We start from the raw sequence: 12468 nt of genomic DNA on the forward strand, positions 1-12468 counted from the left end.
TAAATATATGTGTAGTTAATATTTACATACAACTAGCCAAGGATCATTGCAATTTCAAGTTTGTGTTGCATATTGTGTATACGAATACATCTCTTCAAGATTTTGTGTTTCTCTTGACATATTCATATCTGCTGATAGTAGTAACTATATTTGTGTGAGAAAATTATTGTTTAAAGATATTAATGTGATTAGAAAGAAGTTATGAGACTAAATTAAGAAAACAAACAATGGGTAAACAAAGATTAAACTGAATGTAATTTAACATTATCTTAATCATCAATTTTTTGTTTAGATTTTCACTAATAAAATTAATTCATTTCTAATTAATTTTATATATATATATATATATATTTTAAAAATATATAATGATTGTACGAGCCAGAGCAGTTTTTAGGAAATTGGTTCTTCTAATGCCAAAATACATACCTATAAAATTTTGCCAACCGAGACCCCGTGAGAGAGAGACCCAACCGCCTGGTCAGGTGGGCACTCCTGAGGCTGCAGAGAGGAAGAGACCACCAACACTGCCCACCCCTGCCCACATCCCTGGCCCAAGAGGAAACTGTATAAGGCCTCTGGGCTCCCGTGGGGGAGGGCCCAGGAGCGGCAGGACCACTGCCTGAGACACGGCCAGAACCTGAAGGAAACAGACCAGATAAACAGTTCTCTGCACCCAAATCCGGTGGGAGGGAGAGCTAAACCTTCAGAGAGGCAGACAAGCCTGGGAAACCAGAAGAGACTGCTCTCTGCACACACATCTCGGACGCCAGAGGAAAACGCCAAAATCCATCTGGAACCCTGGTGCACTGAAGCTCCCGGAAGAGGCGGCGCATATCTTCCTGGTTGCTGCCACTGCAGAGAGCCCGTGGGCAGCACCCAATGAGCGAAATTGAGCCTCGGGAACACAGGTAAGACCAAATTTTCTGCTGCAAGAAAGCTGCCTGGTGAGCTCGGGACACACGGAGGCAAAATTCCTCTAGGACCGGGCACGTCCTGTGTTTACCGGAAGTCCCACACCCGCGGATCCCGGCCCGCAGCAGCTCTCTGCTCCCAGACCCCGTGAGAGAGAGACCCAAATGCCTGGTCAGGTGGGCACTCCTGAGGCTGCAGAGAGGAAGAGACCACCAACACTGCCCATCCCTGCCCACATCCCTGGCCCAAGAGGAAACTGTATAAGGCCTCTGGGCTCCCGTGGGGGAGGGCCCAGGAGCGGCAGGACCCCTGCCTGAGACACCGCCAGAACATGAAGGAAACAGACAGGCTAAACAGTTCTCTGCACCCAAATTCCATGAGAGGGAGAGCTAAACCTTCAGAGAGGCAGACAAGCCTGGGAAACCAGAAGAGACTGCTCTCTGCACACACATCTCAGATGCCAGAGGAAAACACCAAAGGCCATCTGGAACCCTGGTGCACTGAAGCTCCCGGAAGGGGCGGCACATATCTTCCTGGTTGCTGCCGCTGCAGAGAGCCCGTGGGCAGCACCCCACGAGCGAACTTGAGCCTCGGGACCACAGGTAAGACCAACTTGTATGCTGCAAGTGACCTGCCTGGTAAACACAAGACACAGGCCCACAGGAACAGCTGAAGACCTGTACAGAGGAAAAACTACACGCACGAAAGCAGAACACTCTATCCCCATAACTGGCTGAAAGAAAACAGTAAAACAGGTCTACAGCACTCCTGACACACAGGCTTAGAGGACAGTCTAGCCACTGTCAGAAATAGCAGAACAAAGTAACACTAGAGATAATCTGATGGCGAGAGGCAAGCGCAGGAACCCGAAACAGAAACCAAGACTACATGGCATCATCAGAGCCCAATTCTCCCACCAAAACAAACATGGATTATCCAAACACACCAGAAAAGCAAGATCTAGTTTCAAAATCATATATGATCATGATGCTGGAGGACTTCAAGAAAGACGTGAAGAACTCCCTTAGGGAAAAACAGGAAAATATTAATAAACAAGTAGAAGCCTACAGAGAGGAATCGCAAAAATCCCTGAAAGAATTCCAGGAAAACACAATGAAACAGTTGAAGGAATTGAAAATGGAAATAGAAGCAATCAAGAAAGAACACATGGAAACAACCCTGGATATAGAAAACCAAAAGAAGAGACAAGAGCTGTAGATACAAGCTTCACCAACAGAATACAAGAGATGGAAGAGAGAATCTCAGGAGCAGAAGTTTCCATAGAAATCATTGACTCAACTGTCAAAGATAATGTAAAGCAGAAAAAGCTACTGGTCCAAAACATACAGGAAATCCAGGACTCAATGAGAAGATCAAACCTAAGGATAATAGGTATAGAAGAGAGTGAAGACTCCCAGCTCAAAGGACCAGTAAATATCTTCAACAAAATCATAGAAGAAAACTTCCCTAACCTAAAAAAAGAGATACCCATAGACATAAAAGAAGCCTACAGAAATCCAAATAGATTGGACCAGAAAAGAAACACCTCCTGTCACATAATAGTCAAAACACCAAACACACAAAATAAAGAAAGAATATTAAAAGCAGTAAGGGAAAAAGGTCAAGTAACATATAAAGACAGACCTATCAGAATCACACCAGACTTCTTGCCAGAAACTATGAAGGCCAGAAGATCCTGGACTGATGTCATACAGACCCTCAGAGAAGATAAATGCCAGCCCATGTTACTGTATCCTGCAAAACTCTCAATTAACATAGATGGAGAAACAAAGATATTCCATGACAAAACCAAATTTACACAATATCTTTCTACAAATCCAGCACTACAAAGGATAATAAATGGTAAAGCCCAACATAAGGAGGCAAGCTATACCCTAGAAGTAGCAAGAAACTAATCGTCTTGGCAACAAAACAAAGAGAAGAAAAGCAAACAAACATAACCTCACATCCAAGTATGAATATAACGGGAAGCAATAATCACTATTCCTTAATATCTCTCAACATCAATGGCCTCAACTCCCCAATAAAAAGAAATAGATTAACAAACTGGATATGCAACGAGGACCCTGCATTCTGCTGCCTACAAGAAACACACCTCAGAGACAAAGACAGACACTACCTCAGAGTGAAAGGCTGGAAAACAACTTTCCAAGCAAATGGTCAGAAGAAGCAAGCTGGAGTATCCATTCTAATATCAAATAAAATCAATTTTCAAATAAAGGCATCAAAAAAGATAAGGAAGGACACTTCATAATTCATCAAAGGAAAAATCCACCAAGATGAACTCTCAATCCTAAATATCTATGCCCCAAATACAAGGGCATCTACATACGTAAAAGAAAACTTACTAAAGCTCAAAACACACATTGCACCTCACACAATAAAGGTAGGAGATTTCAACACCCCACGTTCATCCATGGACAGATCATGGAAACACAAATTAAACAGTGATGTTGACAGACTAAGAGAAGTCATGAGCCAAATGGATTAACGGATATTTATAGAACATTCTATCCTAAAGCAAAAGGATATACCTTCTTCTCAGCTCCTCATGGTACTTTGTCCAAAATTGACCATATAATTGTTCAAAAAACGGGCCTCAACAGGTACAGAAAGATAGAAATAATCCCATGCCTGCTATCGGACCACCACGGCCTAAAACTGGTCTTCAATAACAATAAGGGAAGAATGCACACATATACGTGGAAATTGAACAATGCTCTACTCAATGATAACCTGGTCAAAGAAGAAAGAAAGAAGGAAATTAAAAACTTTTTAGAATTTAATGAAAATGAAGGTACAACATACCCAAACATATGGAACACAATGAAAGCTGTGCTAAGAGGAAAACTCATAGCGCTGAGTGCCTGCAGAAAAAAACAGGACAGAGCATATGTCAGCAGCTTGACAGCACACCTAAAAGCTCTAGAACAAAAGAAGAAAATACACCCAGGAGGAGTAGAAGGCAGGAAATAATCAAACTCAGAGCTGAAATCAACCAAGTAGAAACAAAAAGGACCATAGAAAGAATCAACTGAACCAAAAGTTGGTTCTTTGACAAAATCAACAAGATAGATAAACCCTTAGCCAGACTAACGAGAGGACACAGAGAGTGCGTCCAAATTAACAAAGTCAGAAATAAAAAGGGAGACATAACTGCAGACTCAGAGGAAATTCATAAAATCATCAGATCTTACTATAAAAACCTATATTCAACAAAAGTTGAAAATCTTCAGGAAATGGACAATTTCCTAGACAGATACCAGGTATCAAAGTTAAATCAGGAACAGATAAAGCAGTTAAACAACCCCATAACTCCTAAGGAAATAGAAGCAGTCATTAAAGGTCTCCCAACCAAAAAGAGCCAAGGTCCAGACGGGTTTAGTGCAGAATTCTATCAAACCTTCATAGAAGACCTCATACCAATATTATCCAAAATATTCCACAAAATTGAAACAGATGGATCACTACAGAATACCTTCTACGAAGCCACAATTACTCTTATACCTAAACCACACAAAGACACAACAAAGAAAGAGAACTTCACACCAATTTTCCTTATGAATATCGAAGCAAAAATACTCAATAAAATTCTGGCAAACTGAATCCAAGAGCACATCATAACAATCATCCACCATGATCAAGTAGGCTTCATCCCAGGCATGCAGGGATGGTTTAATATATGGAAAACCATCAACGTGATCCATTATATAAACAAACTGAAAGAACAAAACCACATGATCATTTCATTAGATGCTGAGAAAGCATTTGACAAAATTCAACACCCCTTCATGATAAAAGTCCTGGAAAGAATAGGAATTCAAGGCCCATACCTAAACATAGTAAAAGCCATATACAGCAAACCAGTTGCTAACATTAAACTAAATGGAGAGAAACTTGAAGCAATCCCACTAAAATCAGGGACTAGACAAGGCTGCCCACTCTCTCCCTACTTATTCAATATAGTTCTTGAAGTTCTTTCCAGAGCAATCAGACAATAAAAGGAGATCAAGGGGATACAGATCGGAAAAGAAGAGGTCAAAATATCACTATTTGCAGATGATATGATACTATATTTAAGTGATCCTGAAAGTTCCACCAGAGAACTACTAAAGCTGATAAACAACTTCAGCAAAGTGGCTGGCTATAAAATTAACTCAAATAAATCAGTTGCCTTCCTCTATACAAAAGAGAAACAAGCCGAGAAAGAAATTAGGGAAATGACACCCTTCATAATAGACCCAAATAATATAAAATACCTCGGTGTGACTTTAACCAAGCAAGTAAAAGATCTGTACAATAAGAACTTCTAGACACTGAAGAAAAAAATTGAAGAAGACCTCAGAAGATGGAAAGATCTCCCATGCTCATGGATTGGCAGGATTAATATAGTAAAAATGGCCATTTTACCAAAAGCGATCTACAGATTCAATGCAATCCCCATCAAAATACCAATCCAATTCTTCAAAGAGTTAGACAGAACAATTTGCAAATTCATCTGGAATAACAAAAAACCCAGGATAGCTAAAGCTATCCTCAACAATAAAAGGACTTCAGGGGGAATCACTATCCCTGAACTCAAGCAGTATTACAGAGCAATAGTGATAAAAACTGCATGGTATTGGTACAGAGACAGACAGATAGACCAATGGAATAGAATTGAAGACCCAGAAATGAACCCACACACCTATGGTCACTTGATTTTTGACAAAGGAGCCAAAACCATCCAATGGAAAAAAGATAGCATTTTCAGCAAATGGTGCTGGTTCAACTGGAGGGCAACATGTAGAAGAATGCAGATCGATCCATGCTTATCACCCTTTACAAAACTGAAGTCCAAGGGTGTCAAGGACCTCCACATCAAACCAGACACACCCAAACTAATAGAAGAAAAACTAGGGAAGCATCTGGAACACATGGGCACTGGAAAAAATTTCCTGAACAAAACACCAATGGCTTATGCTCTAAGATCAAGAATCGACAAATGGGATCTCATAAAACTGCAAAGCTTCTGTAAGGCAAAGAACACTGTGGTTAGGACAAAACAGCAACCAACAGATTGGGAAAAGATCTTTACCAATCCTACAACACATAGAGGCCTTATGTCCAAAATATACAAAGAACTCAAGAAGTTAGACCGCAGGGAAACAAATAACCCTATTAAAAAATGGGGTTCAGAGCTAAACAAACAATTCACAGCTGAGGAATGCCGAGACACCTAAAGAAATGTTCAACATCTTTAGTCATACGGGAAATGCAAATCAAAACAACCCTGAGATTTCACCTCACACCAGTGAGAATGGCTAAGATCAAAAACTCAGGTGACAGCAGATGCTGGCGAGGATGTGGAGAAAGAGGAACACTCCTCCATTGTTGGTGGGATTGCAGACTGGTAAAACCATTCTGGAAATCAGTCTGGAGGTTCCTCAGAAAATTGGACATTGAACTGCCTGAGGATCCAGCTGTAACTCTCTTGGGCATATACCCAGAAGATGCCTCAACATATAAAAGAGACAGGTGTTCCACTTTGTTCATTGCAGCCTTATTTATAATAGCCAGAAACTGGAAAGAACCCAGATGCCCTTCAACAGAGGAATGGATACAGAAAATGTGGTACATCTACACAATGGAATATTACTCAGCTATCAAAAACAACGAGTTTATGAAATTCGTAGGCAAATGGTTGGAACTGGAAAATATAATCCTGAGTGAGATAACCCAATCACAGAAAGACATACATGGTGTGCACTCATTGATAAGTGGCTATTAGCCCAAATGCTTGAATTACCCTAGATCCCTAGAACAAACAAAACTCAAGACGGATGATCAAAATGTGAATGCTTCACTCCTCTCTAAAAGGGGAAAAAGAATACCCTTGGCAGGGAAGGGAGAGGCAAAGATTAAAACAGAGACTGACAGACCGACAGGAGCCGGATGTAGATCGCTCCTGAGAGACACAGCCAGAATACAGCAAATACAGAGGCGAATTCCAGCAGCAAACCACTGAACTGAGAATAGGTTCCCCCGTTGAAGGAATCACAGAAAGAACTGGAAGAGCTTGAAGGGTTCGAGACCCCATATGTACAACAATGTCAAGCAACCAGAGCTTCCAGGGACTAAGCCACTACCTAAAGACTATACATGGACTGACCCTGGACTCTGACCCCCTAGGTAGCAATGAATATCCTAGTAAGTGCACTAGTGGAAGGGGAAGCCCTGGGTCCTGCTAAGACTGAACCCCCAGTGAACTAGACTATGGGGGGGAGGGCGGCAATGGGGGGAGGGTTGGGAGGGGAACACCCATAAGGAAGGGAGGGGGGAGGGGTATGTTTGCCCGGAGACCGGGAAAGGGAATAACACTCGAAATGTATATAAGAAATACTCAAGTTAATAAAAAAAAAAATTTGCCAACCTACTGCCCCAATGTGAACTGAACAACAACAACATCAATTGACATGCCAAAGTGAATGGGAAAACTCCTTGTAGATGCAACCCTGCAAAATAACTATAGGGAATTAAGGATAAATGTTAATGTGAGGTTCAGCCTTCCACATGGATGAGCATACAAATTGTTTTGCCAGTGCCGAAAGGTCAGCCCTGTAAACAGACATATGAGTAACATGGCCATGAAATTGAAGTGAAGGTGTATATGAGAGACTGTCTTAGTGTTTTACTTCTGTGAACAGAAAACATGACCAAGGCAACTCTTACAAGAACAACATTTAATTGGGGCTGCTTAGAGTCTCAGAGATTTATTCCTTTATCATCAAGGCAGGAACATGGCAACATCAAGGCAGGCCTGGTTCAGTCAGGGCTGAGAGTTCTACATCTTCATCTGAAGGCTGCTAGAAGAATTCTCCTTTCCAGAAAGCTAGAGAAAGGGTCTTAAGCTAATACCCACAGCAACACACCTACTCCAACAGGGCCACACCTCCTAATAGGGCCACTCCCTGAGCCAAGCATATACAAACCATCACAGAGAGTATATTGGAGGAAAGGAGCGTAAGAAATGTTTAACAATCTTTATATACATACATACATATATATATATATATATATATATATATGGAGAGAGACAGAAAAACATGGGGGGGAGAAGAGAAGGGGGAGGAAAAGGAGGAGGAGGAAAGGAGGAGGAGGAAAAGGAGGAGGAGGAAAAGGAGCGGGAGCAGGAGTGGGAGCAAGAGGAAGAGCAGGGGGAGAAGAGAAGAGAAGAGAAGAGAAAAGAAGAGAAGAGGAGAGAAAAGAAGAGAAGAGAAGAGAAAAGAAGAGAAGAGAAAAGGAGTAAGAAGAGAGACATTACTTCAGGTATCAAAGACTAGAACATGATGAATCCATGTAAAACCTTGGGATTCCACAACTCTGTCTCTCTGTGTCTGTCTCTGCCTCTCACTCTCTCTCTCTCTCTCTCTGCTTTTCTCTCTCTCTCTCTCTCTCTCTCTCTCTCTCTCTCTCTCTCTCTGTGTGTGTGTGTGTGTGTGTGTGTGAGATTTCTTTTTCACACAGACACATGCAATTCTAAACATAAATCTTTCCATTATAATTTAAAGTACCATAGACTTAAATTGCCAACATGTTAATGGAATATGGAATTTGTTGCTGTTAATTTTATTTGTGCTCATGACTTTTAAGCAGCTCATGTGAGATATAAAAGACAGACTAAACAGTAGGAAAAGGTATTTCTGAAATTATCACAACTGGGTACTAGCTCTAAAAGATTGGATACCTGATAAATATATAACCTGAAGTACCCACCAAATTTTGCACATTCAAGTAACTTGGGATGTCAGATCAGGTACATGGAAATGCTGATGATTCCCTTCAATAGTTAACTGAAGGCCACTGAATTATACCATGAGAGGCAAGCACCTTTCCTTGGCCCAATAGAGGAAAGAAACTATATCGATATATATTCAAATATTTTATTAATAATTCTTTCATTTGTTTACATTTGAAATATTGTCCTCCTTCCAGGCCTCCCCTCCATAAATACTGCACCCCATCCTGCTAAACTTTGCCTCTTAGTGGGTACTCCCCCACCCACTCATCCACTTCCACCTCACTCCTCTACCATCCCACTTCTCTTGTGCATCAAGCCTCCACAGAACAAAGTGACTCCCCTCTTACTGAAGCCATACAAGGCAGATCTCTGTTGCATATGTAGCCAGAGCCAAGGACCTGCCCATGTATATACTCTTTGGTCCCTGGGAGCTCTGGGAGCATGGGCTATGTTGCTCTAAACTAAGAACTAAGTTCCTTGAGGTTAGCATAAAAAATACTAAAAACAAGTTAATACAAACTCACTAATATATGGATTATACATAAGAATGGATGTGGAACTTCTCTTATTAGCAAAATACATCAGTTTTTAGTTGTAATTTTCTCATGACTATTAAAATGGAAACTCTTCTAAGCCACATATTAGAAGAAAATAGATGCCAGCCAAATAGTCTTAGAACTTGCAAATCAGACTCTAAAGAGAATCAGACTGAGTAATCAGAAAGTACATGAAGTCATGCTAACAGAAGGAAAAAGTTATAAGCAAGACTATGTACCTCATGGAACCCCAAAGATGTTTAACTACGTAAAACATGAAATCCATCTATATAAAAAGGTGACATTTGTGATTCTGCAGGCAGAATTTTAGACAATTGGTAGAAAAAGAAATTAGAGAATAATAGCCTCTTAGAAAGGGCACAGTCAACGTTTAAATTACAATGGACTTGCAGACTGAAAATATATTTTCAAAACATTTTCATAATTAAAAAGTAATTGTGGGCGTCCGAGTTGCCCGGATGTAGTTGGTGGAGCGGCGGCGGCTGTAGTAGCGGCAGGAGGCGGCGAGAAGGACTCGGCGGCGGGGGGGGGGGGGGGGGGGGGGGGGGGGGGGCAGGCGGCGGCGGAGCAGGAGGAGGGAAGGTGCTGGAGGCGTTCACTCTCCGCGGGGACCGGAACACCGCCTCTCGCCCTCCTCCCCCCGTCTCGCGCTGCCGCCCTGTAGTTGGCACCTCTGTCCCGGCTGACCCTAAGTGGTGATGACAGAGGGAGATGACCGGGGACCGCCGGCGCCAATAACGGGGAGGTGCCGCGAACCGCCGAGGGTACGCCAAGTCCTGGTGCCGGAGCTGCCCGCCGCCCGCCGCCCGCCGCCCGCCCGCCGCCCGCGCGCGCGCCCGCCCGCCTCGCGGCCGCTCTCCCCCTCCCCGACACATACACACACAGCCGGGCATTGATGGTAATGTATGCGAGGAAACAGCAGAGACTCAGTGATGGCTGTCAGGACCGGAGGGGGGACTCTCAGCCTTTCCAGACACTTAAGTATTCCTCAAAGAGTCACCCCAGCAGTGGTGATCACAGACATGAAAAGATGCGAGACACCGCAGATCCTTCACCACCAAACAAAATGTTGCGGAGATCTAATAGTCCTGAAAACAAATACAGTGACAACACAGGTCACAATAAGGCCAAAAATGTGCATACTCAATGAGTTAGAGAAAGGGAAGGTGGGACCAGTTACTCTCCACAAGAAAACTCACACAACCACAGTGCTCTTCATAGTTCAAATTCACATTATTCTAATCCAAGCAATAATCCGAGCAAAGCTTCCGATGCACCTTATGATTCTGCAGATGATTGGTCTGAGCACATTAGCTCATCTGGAAAAAAATACTACTACAATTGTCGCACAGAAGTTTCACAGTGGGAGAAACCAAAAGAGTGGCTTGAAAGAGAACAGAGACAAAAAGAAGCAAATAAGTTGGCAGTTAATAGTTTCCCAAAAGACAGGGATTACAGAAGAGAGGTGATGCAAGCAGCAGCCACTAGTGGGTTCACCAGTGGAATGGAAGACAAGCATTCCAGCGATGCCAGTAGTTTGCTCCCACAGAATATTTTGTCTCAAACAAGCAGACACAATGACAAAGACTACAGACTGCCAAGAGCAGAGACTCACAGTAGCTCTACGCCAGTACAGCACCCCATCAAACCAGTGGTTCCTCCAACCGCTACCCCAAGCACTGTTCCTTCTAGTCCATTTACGCTTCAGTCTGATCACCAGCCAAAGAAATCATTTGATGTTAATGGAGCATCTACTTTATCAAAACTGCTTACACCCACAGCTTCTCTCCCTGCACAGAAAACAGAGAGAAAAGAATCTGGTCCAGGAGACAAGTCAGTATCACACTCTTGCACAACTCCTTCCACATCTTCAGCCTCTGGCCTGAATCCTACATCTGCGCCCCCAACATCTGCTTCAGCCGTACCTGTTTCTCCCGTCCCACAGTCAACAATACCTCCATTACTTCAGGACCCAAACCTTTTTAGACAGTTGCTTTTTGCTTTGCAAGCCACGCTACAGCTTAATAATTCTAATGTGGACATATCCAAAATAAATGAAGTTCTTACAGCAGCTGTAACACAAGCTTCCCTGCAGTCTATCATCCACAAGTTTCTTACTGCTGGACCATCTGCTTTCAACATCACCTCTCTGATTTCTCAAGCTGCCCAGCTTTCTACACAAGCCCAGCCATCTAATCAGTCTCCAATGTCTCTAATGTCTGATGCTTCATCCCCAAGATCCTATGTGTCTCCAAGAATAAGCACACCTCAGACTAACACAGTCCCCATTAAACCTTTGATTAGTACTCTGCCTGTCTCATCACAGCCAAAGTTTAGTACTCCAGTAGTTAAGCCAGGACCAGTGTCACATTCGGCTACACAGCAGCCTGTGACTGCTGACAAGCAGCAGGGCCATGACCCTGTCTCTCCACGAAGTCTTCAGCGCTTAAGCAGCCAGAGAAGTCCATCACCTGGTCCAAATCATACTTGTAGTAGTAATGAATCAACTGGAGCTGTTGTACCACAGAACACATCTGCTAGGCCTGCATGCTCATTAACACCTACTCTAGCAGCACACTTCAATGATAATCTCATAAACATGTTCAAGGGTGGCCTACAGACCATGCAGAGAAAGAGGCATCAAGATTGCGTGAAGAAGCCCATAATATGGGAAGTGTTCATATGTCAGAAATATGTACTGAGATAAAAAATTTGAGATCATTAGTTCGAGTATGTGAAATTCAAGCAACTTTGCGAGAGCAGAGATACTCTTTTTGAGACAACAAATTAAGGAACTCGAAAAGCTAAAAAATCAGAATTCCTTCATGGTTTGAAGATGTGAATAATTGCACATGATCTCATAGAGGAACTGTAAATCTGTTGCCCAGTCATAACATTTTGAGCTGCATTTCAGTAGACCATGGACCGTTAAGCTGGGCAAATGAATTGACAAGGGGACGGGGTCTGTGATAGTCAATTGAGGGGAAAGATACAAGATTGATTTGTAAAACCCTTGAAATGTAGATTTCTTGTAGATGTATCTTCACGTTGTAAATATGTTTTGTAGAGTGAAGCCATGGGAAGCCATGTGTAACAGAGCTTAGACATCTGAAACTAATCAATGCTGAGGTGGCTAAATACCTAGCCTTTTACATGGAAACCTGTCTGCAAAATTAGGTTTTTTTAAAAAAACGAAAA

The 12468-nt window shown here is 42.5% G+C and overlaps 1 pseudogene; it reads left to right on the forward strand.

Annotated features, from left to right (window-relative positions):
- Positions 1-10122: 10122 nt before the first annotated feature.
- Wac-ps1 (WW domain containing adaptor with coiled-coil, pseudogene 1) lies at positions 10123-12447 on the forward strand (annotated as a pseudogene).
- Positions 12448-12468: the final 21 nt, after the last annotated feature.

This window comes from Rattus norvegicus, chromosome 6 (assembly GCF_021556685.1).
Source record: "Rattus norvegicus strain SHRSP/BbbUtx chromosome 6, alternate assembly SHRSP_T2T, whole genome shotgun sequence".
NCBI lineage: Eukaryota > Metazoa > Chordata > Mammalia > Rodentia > Muridae > Rattus > Rattus norvegicus.